We start from the raw sequence: 13,851 nt of genomic DNA on the forward strand, positions 1-13,851 counted from the left end.
AATGCTAAAGAAAATAACACCTTAAAAAATAGCCTAACCCAAATGGCAAAAGAGGTCCAAAAAGCCAATGAGGAGAAGACTGCCCTAAAAAGCAAAATTGGCCAAATGGAAAAGGAAGTCCAAAAGCTTACTGAAGAAAATACTTCCTTAAAAATTAGAATGGAGAAATTGGAAGCTAGTGACAATTTGAGAAATAAAGGCACTGTAACACTAAACCAAAAGAATGAAAAATTAGAAGAGAATGTGAAATATCTCACTGGAAAAACAACTGACCTGGAAAACAGATCCAAGAGAGAGAACTTAAAAATTATTGGACTATCCAAAAGTCATGATCAAAAAAAAAAAAACCTAGACATCATCTTTCAAGAAATTATCAAGGAAAACTGCCCTGATATTTTAGAACCAGAGCCAAAATAGAAATTGAAAGACTCCACTGATCCTGAAATAGATCCCCAAAGGAAAACTCTTAGCATCTTCGACATTAAGGGACCACAGGGCATGGAATATAATATTCCTGAGGGCAAAGGAGATAGGACTACAACCAAGAATCACTTACCCAGCAAAACTGAGTATAATCCTTCAGGGTAAAAAATGGTCATTCAATGAAATAGGGGATTTTCAAGCATTCCTGAGGAAAAGACCAGAGCTGAATATAAAATCTGACTTTCAAATACAAGACTCAAGTGAAACATGGAAGAGGTAAACAGGAAAGAGAAATCATAAGAGACTTATTAAGGTTGAACTGTTTACATTCCTGTATGGAAAGATGATATTTGTAACTCATGAGTTCTTTGTCAGTATTAGGGTAGTGGGAGGGGAAAAAATTGTATATATGTATACATAGATAAAGGGCACAAGGTGAGTTGAAAATGAAGGGGTGATATCTGGAAAATAAAATTAAGGGGTTAGAGAGGATTATACTGGGAGAAGGAGAAAGGGAGAAGTAGAATGGGGTAAATTATCTCACATGAAACAGACAAGAAAAGGCTTTTACAGTGGAGGGGTAATGGGGGAAGGTGAGAGGGAATGAGTGAATCTTATTCTCATAGGATTTGGCTTAAGGAGGGAATAACATACATACTCAATGGGGTAAGGAAATCTATCTTACCCTACAGGAAAATAATGTGGGAAGGGGGTTGATAGAGGGGAGGGCAGACTGGGGGAGGGGATAATCAAAAGCAAACACTTCTGAGGCGGGACAGGGTCAAAAAAGAGAATAGAATAAATGGGGGGGTAGGATAGGATGAAGGCAAATATACTTAGTTTTTCACAATAGGACTACTATGGAAGTGTTTTGCATGACTACACATCTATAACCTGTATTGAGATACCTGCCTTTTCAATGAGGGTGGGTGGGGAGGGAGGAAGGGAGAAAATCTGTAACCCAAAGTTTTAAAAACACATGTTAAATTTTTTTTTAAATTTAATTTAAAAAATAAATATATAATAGAATTATGTAAAGAAAGACCTGTTTATGAGGATATAAAATAAATCCACATAAATATCTTTCTAAAAGAAAAAAAAGAAAGAATGGATTAGAAACTGGAATCCAACAATATGTTGTTTACAAAAAACATACTTGAAACAAAAAGATAGACACAGAGTAAAAATAATGAGCTGGAGCAGAATCTATTATGCTTCAGCTGAAGTAAAAAAGACAAGGGTAGTAATCATGATCTCAGACAAAGCAAAAGCAAAAACAAACCTAATTAAAATAGATAAACAGGGAAACTTCATTTTCTGAAAAGATGCCATAAGACAATGAAGTCACATCAATACCAAACATATATGCACCAAATGGCATAGCATCCAAACACTTAAAGGAAAAGTTAAAGGAGGAAAGAGACAGTAAAACTATATTAGTGGGGGACCTCAACTTTCCCCTTTCAGAACTAGATAAATCTAACCATAAAATAAATAAGAAAGAAGTTAAAAAGAAAAATAGAATTTTAGAAAAGTTAGATATGATAGACCTCTGAAGAAAACTGAATGGCAATAGAAAGGAGCTTACCTTTTTCTCAGCTATATATCGTGCCATCACAAAAATTGACCACGTATGAGGGTATAAAAAACTCATAAACAAATGCAAAAAACCAGAAACACTAACTACATCCTTTTTAGACCATAATGCAATAAAAATTACATTCAATAAAGGGCTATGGAAACATATTAAAAATTAACTGGAAACTAAATAATCTGATCTGAAAGAATGAGTGGGTCAAAGAATGAATCATAGAAGTTACAAATAATTTCATTAAAGAGAATAACAACAATGAGACAACATATCAAAATTATGGGATGCAGCCAAAGCAGTACTTAGGGGAAAACTTGTATCTCTAAATACTTACATCAATAAAATAGAGAAAGAGCAGATCAATAAATTGGGCATGCAATTTAAAAAACCAGGAAAAGAACAAATTTTAAATCCCCAATAAAACACCAAATGGGAAATCCCAAAAATCAAAGGAGAGAGTAATAAAACTGAAAGTAAAAAAAAAATCCACTAAACAAATAAATAGAACTAGGAGCTGTTTTTTATGGAAGGGGGGAACAATAAAGTAGATAAACCATTGGTTAATTTGATTTAAAAACGTAAAGAAAACCAAATTACCAGTATCAAAAATAAAAAGGGTAAATACATCACCAATGATGATGAAATTAATGCAATTTTTTTTTTTAGGCCATGAGGGTTAAGTGACTTGCCCAGGGTCACACAGGTAGCTAGTAAGTGTCTGAGGCCAGGTTTGAACTCAGGTCCTCCTGACTGCAGGGCTGGTGCTCTATCCACTGCGCCACCTAACTGCCCCTGATTAAAGCAATTTTTAAAAAAAGAAATTAAAGCAATTGATAGAAGCTATTTTGCCCAATTATCTGCCAATAAATCTGATGATCTAAGTGAAATGGAAGCATATTTTAACAGAGGAGGAAAGAGAACACTTAAAATGACCCTATTTTTTAAAAAGAAATTGAACAAGCCATAAATGAGCTCCCTAACAGAAAATCGCCAAGACCAGAAGGATTCACAAGTGAATTCTACCAGACATTTAAAGAATAATTAATTCCAATACTATATAAACTATTTGGAAAAATGAGCAAAGACAGAGCCCTACCAAATTCCTTTTATGGCATAAATATGGTGCTGATGCCTAAACCACGATTAATAAAAACAGAGAAAGAAAACTATAGACCAATTTCCCTAATGAATATTGATGCAAAAATTTAAAATAAAACACTAGCAAGGATATTACGGTAATATATCACAAAGATCATACACTAATCACTGATAGGATTTATATCAGGAATGCAGGGCTGGTTCAATATTAGGAAAATTGTAAGCATAACTAATCATATCAATGACAAAAATGAGAAGTCATATGATCATCTCAATAGATGCAGAAAAAGCTTTGGACAAAATACAACACTCGTTCCTATTTAACAAAACACACACTAGAAAGTATAGCAGTAAATGGAGCTTTCCTTAAAATGGTAAGTAGTATTTATCTAAAACCATCAGCAAGCATTATCTGTAATGGAGATGAGCTAGACGCCTTCCCAATAAGATGGGGTGAAGCAAGGAAGCCTATTATTACTACTATTGTTCAATATAATACTGGAAATGCTAGCTATAGTAACAAAAGAAGAAAAAGAAATTGAAGGAATTAGAATAGGCAACTAGGAAATAAAACTATCATTCTTTGCATAGAAAATTATGGTATACTTGAAGAATCCTAGAGAATCAACTAAAAAACTAGTGGAAATAACTAACCACTTCAGCAAAGTTGCAGGACACAAAATAAACCTGTATATATCATCGGTATTTCTATATATTACTAACAAAGTTCAGTAGGAAGAGACAGAGAAATTCCATTTAAAATAACTTCAGACAATATAAAATACTTGAGAGTTACCTGCCAAGACAAGCCCGGGAACTACATGAACACAATTACAAAACACTTTTCATAAAAATAAAGACAGAGAAAAGTTCATTGTTCATAGTTAGGCCAAGCCAATATAATAAAAAATGACAATTCTACCTAAATTAATTTACTTATTCGGTGTCATACCAATCAAAATACCAAAAAAGTATTTTATAGAGTAAGGAAAAATAATAACAAAATTGATCTGGAAGAACAAAAGGTTAAGAATAGCAAGGACATTAATGAAAAAAAAAATGTGAAGGAAGGTGACCTAGTCATACCTACCTGATCTCAAACAAGGTGGCAATCATCAAAACAAATTGGCTAAGAAATGGAAAGGCTGATCAATGAAATAGATTAGGTATACAATAGATAGTACTAAATGACCATAGTCATCTAGTGTTGGATAAATCCAAAGACCCAAGCTTTTGGAACAAGATCTCGACATCTGACAAAAGTTGCTGGAAAAACTGAAAAGCAGTTTGGAAGAAACTAGGTATAGAACAACCTCTCACACCATACACCAAGATATGGTCAAAACAGGTATATGATTTAGGCAAAAAGAGTGATAATATAAAGAAATTATGGGAGAATGGAAAATTTTACTTGTCAGATCTATGGATAAGGGAAGAATTTATGTCTAAACAAGAGATAGAATCGTGGGAATTTGAATGGATAATTTTGGGGCAGCTAGGTGGCGCAGTGGATAGAGCATCTGCCCTGGATTCAGGAGGACCTGAGTTCAAATCCAGACTCAGACACATAAAACTTACTACCTGTGTGACCCTGGGCAAGTCACTTAACCCCATTGCCTACCTAGCCAAAAAAACCAAAACCAAAAACAAAACAACAAAAAAAAATTGAATGGATAATTTTAATTACATTAAATTAAAAACAACCAATGTAGCCAAGATTAGAAGGAAAACAGAATGCTGGGAAAGAATTTTTACAGCAAGTATCTCTGATAAAGGCCTCTCTCAAATATATAGAAAACTACGTCAAATTTTTAAGAATATGAGTCATTCCATAGTAGTCTATGACTATAGTAATCTATTATTTGATAAACCCAAAGACCCCAGCTTCTGGGATAAGAACCCACTGTTTGACAAAAACTGCTGGGAAAACTGGAAAAGAGTATGGCAGAAACTAGGCACAGACCCAAATCTCACACCATATACCTAAACAAAGTCAAAATGGGTTCACGATTTAGATATAAAGGCTGATACTATAAGCAAACTGGGAGAGCAAGGAATAGTTTACCTATCAGATCTATGGAGAACAGAAGAATTCATGACCAAACAGGAGAGAGAGAACATTACGAAATGCAAAACGGATAACTTTGATTACATTAAATTGAAAAGTTTTTGCACAAAGCCAATGCAACTAAGATTAGAAGGAAGGTAGGAAATTGGGAAAGAATTTTTACAATCAGTCTCTCTGAGAAGGGCCTCATTTCTAAAATATATACAGAATTAAGTCAAATTTATAAGAATACAAGTCATTTCCCAATTGATAAATGGTCAAAGGATATGAACAGGCAGTTCTCAGATGAAGAAATTAAAGCCATCTACAGTCATATGAAAAAATGCTCTAAATCACTATTAATTAGACAAATGCAAATCAAAACAACTCTGAGGTACCACATCACACCTATCAGATTGGCCAACATGACAAAACAAGAAAATGATAAAAGTTGGAGAAGATGTGGGAAAAATGGAACACTAATGCATTGTTGGTGGAGTTGTGAAATGATCCAACCATTTTGGAGACAATTTGGAACTATGCCAAAGGGCTATAAAAATGTGCATACCCTTTGACCCAGCAATAGCACTTCTAGGGCTATATCCCAAAGAGATCATACAAATGGGAAAAGGACCCACATGTACAAAAATATTCATAGCAGCTCTTTTTGTGGTGGCAAAGAATTGGAAATTGAGGGGATGCTCATCCATTGGAGAATGGCTGAACAAGTTGTGGTATATGAATGCAATGGAATGCTATTGTGCTGTAAGAAATGATGAGCAGACTTCAGAAAAACCTGGAAAGACTTGTATGGTCTGATGCTGAGTGAAGTGAGCAGAACCAAGAAAGTGTTGTACACAATAACAGCCACGTTGTGCAATGACTAATATTGATAAACTTAACCCTTCCTAGCAATAAAGGATCTAAGACATCTCCAAAGGCCTCATGATGGAAAATGCTGTCCACATCCAAAGAAAGAACTGTGGAGTTTGAATGCAGATCGAAATACTATTTGCTGTTTTTTTCTAATGTTGAGTTTTGTTTCCTTTCTGGTGGTTCCTCCCATTGGTTCTAATTCTTATTTGTAACATCACTAATGTAAAAATATGTTTAATAGGAATGTATATGTATAACCTATATCAGATTGTGCACTGTTTTGGGGAGGCTGTAGGGAGGAAGGGGGAGAAAAATTTTAAATTCAAAAGCATATGGAAGTGATTGTTGATAAATCAAAATAAATTAATTTTAAAAAAAGATTATGAGTCATTCTCCAATTGATAAGTAGTCAAAAGATCTGAATAGGCAGTTGCAGGTAGTTTTCAGATGAAGAAATCAAAGCTATCTATAGTCATGTAAAAAATGCTCTAAATCACTACTGATTAGAGAAGTGCAAATTAAAACTACTCTGAGGTACCACCTCACATCTATCAGATTGGCTAATGTGGCAAAAAAAGGAAAATGGATGTTGGAGGGGATGTGGGAAAACTAGGACACTAATGCACTGTTGTTGGAGTTGTGAACTGATCCAACCATTCTGGAGAGCAATTTGGAGCTAAGCCCAAAGGGCTACAAAACCATGCATACTCTTTGACCCAGCAATATTAGGTCTGTATCCCAAAGAGATCAAGAAAAAGAGAAAAGACCTGTATGTACAAAAAAAACATTTATAACAACTCTTTTTGTGCTGGCAAAAAATTGGAAATTGAAGGGATACCCATTAACTGGAGAACGGCTGAACAAGTTGTGGTATGTGATTGTGATGGAATATTACTGTGCTGTAAGAAATGACAAGCAGGATGATTTCAGACAAACCTGGAAAGCCTCACATGAACTGATGCAGAGTGAAGTGAGCAGAACCAGGAGAACACTGTACACAGTAACAGCAATACTATATGATGAAGGACTGTGAAGGACTTAGCTCTTCTCAGCAATACAATGATCCAAGACAATTCTGAAGGACTCATGATGAAAAATGCTTTCTGCCTCCGGAGACAGAACTGATGGAGTCTGAGTGCAGATTAAAGCATAATTTTTTTACTTTACTTTTCTTGCTTTTCTTTTTTTTTTTTTTAACAACATGGCTAATTGAGGAAGTATGTTTTGCATGGCTTCACATATAAAATTGATATATTTCTTGCCTTCACGATGGGTGGATGAAGGTTAGGAGGTAGGGAGAGAATTCAGAACTCAAAATTTGTAAGAAACGAATGTTAAAAAATAAATAATAAACAAGGAAATTTTTTTTTAAATGCACACCCCCCCCCTCGTTTTTCCCAGATTAATAATATCCAATTTAATTGCTATGGGATATTTTCAGAAGACACGTGTGGCCAGGGGCTGAGGCAGGCAGAAGGGGCAGCCACAGAACCCTGGTTCCTCCCATGCTGCCCCTCTTACACCTGCCTGAACTGGCAGGTTTTTTATCCCATTTCTGCCTGTTATAGCCTCTGGCCCCCGGCTCTTGGCAGTCCAGCCCCAAAGCTGGACAAGATTTTTGAAATAATCTAATCTAACTCCCACATTTTACAGCTATGGAAAGCGCAGGAGGTCCAGAGTGGGAAAGTTACTTCCTTCAGGCCACCTGGGCAGGAAGCATCAGAGCCAGCTTCCTAGACAGGCCCAGTGACCCCAAGTCACCAGCCTGGTCACGGTACAGATGAGGAAAGAGAGGTCTAGAGAAGGCAAACAACTTACCTAAGGTCACACAGAGAGGAACGTGAGGAGGCAGAATTCCAGGCCAAGCCAGCTAAGCTCAAGTCCAGTGTGCTCTCTACAAGACCCCCCAGATTCTCCATCACCCAATGTGGAGAGAGGCCATAGTCTGAGGCAGAGCCAGCCTAGACCCCGAGCTTCCTACCTCCCGCATAAGCTTGCCTGCCAAGTGCCCCACACTGCCACCCAGGACACAAAGGGAAATGATTCTTTTCTTCATTGACCATTGGTCCTGACACAGGAACAGCTGTCCTTCCAAAGTCCACCCCTCATTTCCCCGAGATAAAACCAGCCATCCTGCTGCTGTCCTGGGGTCAAGACACTCCCACAGCTGGGATCTACTGCCTGTAGGGCCCCCAAAAAAACATACTGGGCATGCATTGGCACGATCCACAAAGTGTCCAAATGACTATGTATTCACCCAGCACTGACCGAGCACTCCCTTCATTCACTAACATCCATTTGTGGACCTACTGTGAGCAAGGGCGCCTGCTAGGAGCACACCACTCCTTCCCACCTCAATAGCTCCTCTCTGTGGGAGCCCTCAACTCTAAAACCCATCACTCCGATGCTGCTAATTCAGACTTGGCGCTGCTGGGCCTGGGGGCTAGGTTGGCCCTTTGCAAATCGATGAGAAAGGGACTGCCCAGCAAATTCACTGCACACACAAGGTGACCTCGCCCAGCTCGCCAGGTAGCTTTGGGTGAATAGGACCCCAGCTCTCATCAACATCTCCTTTCCTCGTTCCCTGGTGGGAAGTGGGGCAGAGAGGAGGGAGTATAGAGCCCGAATGCAAAGGCACACATCACAACATTCCCACAACACCAAACACCTTGGCTGCCTGCACCTCTCAGCCTCCACTGGCCTCTCCACCAAAAGCCCCCTCTGAGACTCTGTTTCTTCTTCTGTAAAACGGGGCTTGATTTATTCATTCAACAAACATTTATTCCACACCTACTGTGTGTGGAGCCCTGTGTTGAGGTTGGACACAGTCTCCCCAACCCCCCTCTAGGAGGGTGTGACAAACCTATCAAACAATTGGGTCACACACAGTGACACCCTTCCACACCCCCTGTTCCAAATGATTAGAATACCCAACAATAATAAGAATGACAGCACTGATAGAGCGCAAAGCAGGCTATAAACATGCTCCCATTCCATCTTCAGTGGGAGGTGGGGGCTATTATGATCCTCATTTTACAAATGAGAAAACTGAGGCAGGCAGAGGTGAACTGTGTGCCAAAGGTCACACAGCTAGGACGTGCATAAGGTCTCACTCTCTGTCTAACCTGTGGAACTCTAACTTTACCCAGATGACCTTGCTGGAGGTGCGCGCTGTAGGCATCCTGCCTAGATGAGGAAACTGAGGCCCAGAAGGGTAAGGGAACAGGAGCAAGTGTCCAAGGTGGCCTCAGCACCCATCCCAGCACTGACTCCTCTGATGCCCAGCGGCCTCTACACCACCAGGCCCTCCCTGGACAGCTGGCTGGTCATTAGCTCCATTCACCTGAGCTGTTCCCACACTGCCCGGGGAACATCTGTGTTCACTTTGGACGTCCATGGCTTTGTTTCCCTAACTCTAAGGACAGAAGAAGATGGCGGGTACAGAATCAAAAGGCCAAAGCGAACCTTAGTGACAGTCGAGGAGGAAGCTGAGGCCAAGGTCACACAGGTGACACAGCCAGGATTCACACCCAGGTCTCTGGACTGCTCTAGCAAGCTCCACACATGTCCTAGCTGAGTCAGGCTAGAATTTGCTGTATTGACAGCATCGCCTTGAGTCAGTGTTTGCTGGCAAACTAGGGATGGTGCTGTTAGGTATCCATTCATATCTGTCCATTAAAGCAGGTCCACTAAGGTCCCACTCGATCCAGCACCACCTACCAAGTCCAGAAATAAAGGAAACAGTTCCTGTCCTCATGGAGCTCCCATTCAGGTGAGAGGAAATGCCGCACAGCACAGGGAAGGAAAGGCTGTCTCCCAGAAGCGAGGGAGAGGCCAAGGTGGGCAGGAGGTTGGAGGGCATGTGCTCCAGGGGTGGGCAGAGCTGCACTTTGGTGCCTGCCGAGGCAGATGGGAAGGGCTTCGAGTGGAAAACCAAGGAGTTGGTATTTTATCCTTGAAGCAACAGGGACCCAGGGCAGGGGCCTGAGCAGCCCCTGGTCAGGACGGCCCTACAGGAAAACCTCTGTGGTAGCTGAGAGGAGGATGGAGCGGAGCAGAGAGAGGCTGCAGGCAGGAGACACAAGTAGAAACATGACACAGTCATCCAGGTGGGAGGTGATAGACAAGGACACCCCTGAACAGGGGTGGTGGCTACAATGGACCGAGGCAAGAGTCGGGAACAGGCTGGATCTGCGACTCCGGGGCTACGAGCCGGTGGCCTCCTGCTCCGGCCTTTGGCCAAGTCTTTCCATGACACGCCACATAGACAGGAGACGTAACAGAGGGCCGGAAATGACAGAATCCTAGAATCTGAGGGAGCTCACAGGGCTCCAGTGTAAACTGGATCTGAACAAAAATCCCATGGATGGCATCCTGACTGGCGATCAGTCAGACCCTCCTTGAAAACCTCCAGAGACAGAGAACTCATCGCCAATCCTTAGGAAGAAGGCCTGGTGTGACTCCTGCAATGATTCGGCCCACTTTTCATTTACTCAAACTCTTATTACATACCGACCATGTACCTCTAATAGTCTCTGATCTGTGTTCTAAGGCTCCTCCAGCTCTGACCTTCCCTGTTCTAAAGCCTCTCTCTTCCCTGGCATTTCATGTTCTAAGGTTCTTCCCAGCTCTGACATTCTACGTCCTCTCTTCTAAGGTCTTTCTCCCCTCTGCCTCAGCTCTGACACTGGGTCAGGGGGCTGCACTCAGTGCCTTCTGAGCTGCCCTTCCAGCGCTAGGAGCCCAGAAGCCCCAAGCCCTGCTAACCATTTTACTGCTAAACTAGAGATGACAGAAACAGCCCTAGCTAAGACAACAACAATAGCTGACGTTTCTACAGTGCTTACTTACAGAGCACTTTATAATTACGAATCTCATTTGATGGCAGAAGGAGAAAGCCTTCCACAGAATTCCTGGCTGCGCTTTCCTCCCTGGGCCTGGGGGCAAGTGCCTTGTACTCCTCTAGGACTGGAGGGATGCTGCCTCGGAGCTCTCCAAGGTCCTCGAGCCAAGGCTGACAGCCATTCCCCCACTGTCTGCTCTGCTCCTCGGGATGCTCCTACCTGCACACTGCTTCATTCCCTGCTCCTGGAGCCGCCCCCTTCTCTGCCTTCACAGCCCCTGCCCCTGGGCAGACAGGGCACCCCCAGGTCCAGGGGCAGCAGCGTCTGCTTAGGGCCGGGCTGGTACTGGGGGCCAGCCAGGCCGCCCTCCCAGGCTCTTGGCCTCTCCTTTGCCATTATCCGCACAAGTCCACCTAGCAGGCAGGATTTTGTGCTGTGGTGACAGCAGCAGGGCCCAGACAAGGTCTCAGTCTCTAGTGTGCCCCTCTTCTTCTCATGTTCTCCAATTCCCCTGAGCTGTCTCCACGTCTCATTCCAGTCCAAGATTCAGCATGAGAGAATAAATCGGAGTGCGTCTCCACTCCAGATTGCTCTCCCTCTCATCTGCCTGCCCAGTGCTATCTGAAGGCTTGGTTTTCAGCAGGGCCTCTTGTTTCTAATGCACACACACACACACACACACACACACACACACACACACACACACACACACAGAGCCTCTGCTGGGCAGGACTGCATGGGGACCCTGGCATCAGCTCCTTTCACAGGACTGGGGAGCAGAGTCCATCTTGATCTGTCAGGCTCTCTATCTCTGTCTCTCTCTCCTTCCTTCCCTTCCTCCTTCCTCTCTCCCTTTCTCTCTACCTCCTTCTCTTCCTCTCTCCCTTTCTCTCTCTCTCTACCTCTTTCCTCTCCCTTTCTCTCTCTCTACCTCCTCTTCCTCTCTCCCTTTCTCTCTCTCTCTACCTCCTCTTCCTCTCTCCCTTTCTCTCTCTCTCTACCTCCTTCCTCTCCCTTTCTCTCTCTCTACCTCCTCTTCCTCTCTCCCTTTCTCTCTCTCTCTCTCTACCTCCTTCTCTTCCTCTCTCCCTTTCTCTCTCTACCTCCTTCCTCACTCCTTTTCTCTCTCTCTCTCTCTCTCTACCTCCTTCCTCTCACCCTTTCTCTCTGTCTCTACCTCCTCTTCCTCTCTCCCTTTCTCTCTCTCTCTACTTCCTTGTCTTCCTCTCTCCCTCCCTTCCTCTGGCCTGCCTTGATCTTCCACTCCTCCTTCTTCTAGAGGCAGTCATCCTGGACGCAGAAAGAGGCCTCCCACCACACCTCGCCCGAAGGTGTCCACCTGGGTAGCAGTTTGCTGCAGCCGAGAAGATCTTGATTTAAAGTCGGTTTAAGTCCCTGACACGTAGAAGCTGTAGGGCCATGAACGAGTCGTTGACCTTGCCTGTCTCTGTTTCATTGTCTATGGAACAAGGGTGTTGGACCCTGCAGGGCTGGCTCCTGTGCCCTCCCTTGGTCCCAAATCTAGCACCCTCCCCACTGCACCAGCCTGCCTGGCAGACCCATTTGTCCACACCTTCCATGACAGAGTTCTGAATAATGAAACTTGAGATTCAGCTTGATGACCAGAAACAAATAAAGGCCAACCAAACCCTCCCACTTAGATCGTGTTCTAAGCAGAAAAAGGCAATTTTCTTATATTGGCCCAGAGAGAACCATATTATCATCCCCATTTTACAGATGAGCAAGTTGAGTCTCAGAGAAGGCCAGTGACTTGTTCAAAGTGATACAGCAAGTCAGTGGCAGAGCTGGGATTCCAGACCTCTTGATTACCAGGGTGGTACAAGCTGCCTAATGCTTGTCTCCAGAATCAACAATATCCAGCAGACTGTACGTACTTACTTGAGAAGTAAAACAAGTTCAGGCCTTTCCAAGTATTTTTGGCAAGGGCTGAACCTTTCCCTCAGTCATACCGGCAAAGCATTAGAGAAACAGCCCATCTACCTCTTCCCTGAGCCCTGGGATAGCTGAAGCTTCCCTCAGAGCCTGCCGGAGGGTTCTAGAAGCAGTGCTAAGCAAACCTAGGGTATTGAGGGCCCCCCAGAGGCAGTGAGGGCCCCCCAAGGCAATGAGGGCCCCCCAGAGGTGGTGAGGACCTCCCGGAGGTGGTGAGGGCCCTCCCAAGGCAGTGAGAGCCCCCCAAGGTGGTGAAGGCCCCCCAGAAGGCAGTAAAGGACCCTCAAAGGCTGCACAAACCCCAATTAGGCCAGGAAAGAAAGGCTACATGACATTGGATCCTGAATATTAAACATTAAAAAAAGCCTCAGAGAGAATCCCTTCAACATAGCCTTTCCTGTTGATGCACACGAAGCTCCACTCACCACATCCTCTCTGTCCACGTCAGCCTCAGTGGTCTTCAAATCCCACGCTCCCAGGGACAGCTCAGTCTTTTAAACATTAAACTAAGGCAAACTGGCTGGAAATAGCCATACCTGGGGGCCAGTCACCACAAGCTGATTGAGTAATAGCTGCTTGGAAGGACAAAGGCCGGACCCAGGCAGCGGGGTGGGCACAGCCTGCCGGGGGCCCTGACCTCCAACATCAAAGGTGCTCTCGGCAGGCCCATTCCAGAGTCAGGTACCACAATAGAATCAAAGAACAGGATGGGGCCACCTCCTGGCCTGCCTGGCCCAACCAGACTAACAGGTTGGTGGCCAGCCAGAAGGATGGCTCCAAATCCTCTTTCCACATGCATGCTGGGCCTTAGCTTGGCAACCAGAATTTGGGGAAGGGAGAGGGAGCTGCCTGGCTGACCAGGAGGCACAGGAGTCTGCAGATGAGCACCAGAATCTCCAAATACCCAAAGGAAATGGAAATTCCCTCAAGTTGGGCCAAACATCAGGGTGGGACAACCCCCCACTCCAAGCCAGTGTCAGCGCCTATCCATTCAAGAAGGGAGGGCGGTGATGGCTTTG

At 43.2% G+C, this 13,851-nt stretch overlaps 1 protein-coding gene across 1 annotated transcript in view; it reads right to left on the bottom strand.

Moving 5' to 3' along the window:
* GRAMD4 (GRAM domain containing 4) overlaps positions 1–13,851 on the bottom strand; it is a 96,781-nt gene that overhangs the window by 62,158 nt on the left and 20,772 nt on the right. The window lies entirely within an intron of this gene.

Source organism: Phascolarctos cinereus, unplaced genomic scaffold, assembly GCF_003287225.1.
Source record: "Phascolarctos cinereus isolate Bilbo 61053 unplaced genomic scaffold, phaCin_HiC Scaffold_1;HRSCAF=81, whole genome shotgun sequence".
NCBI lineage: Eukaryota > Metazoa > Chordata > Mammalia > Diprotodontia > Phascolarctidae > Phascolarctos > Phascolarctos cinereus.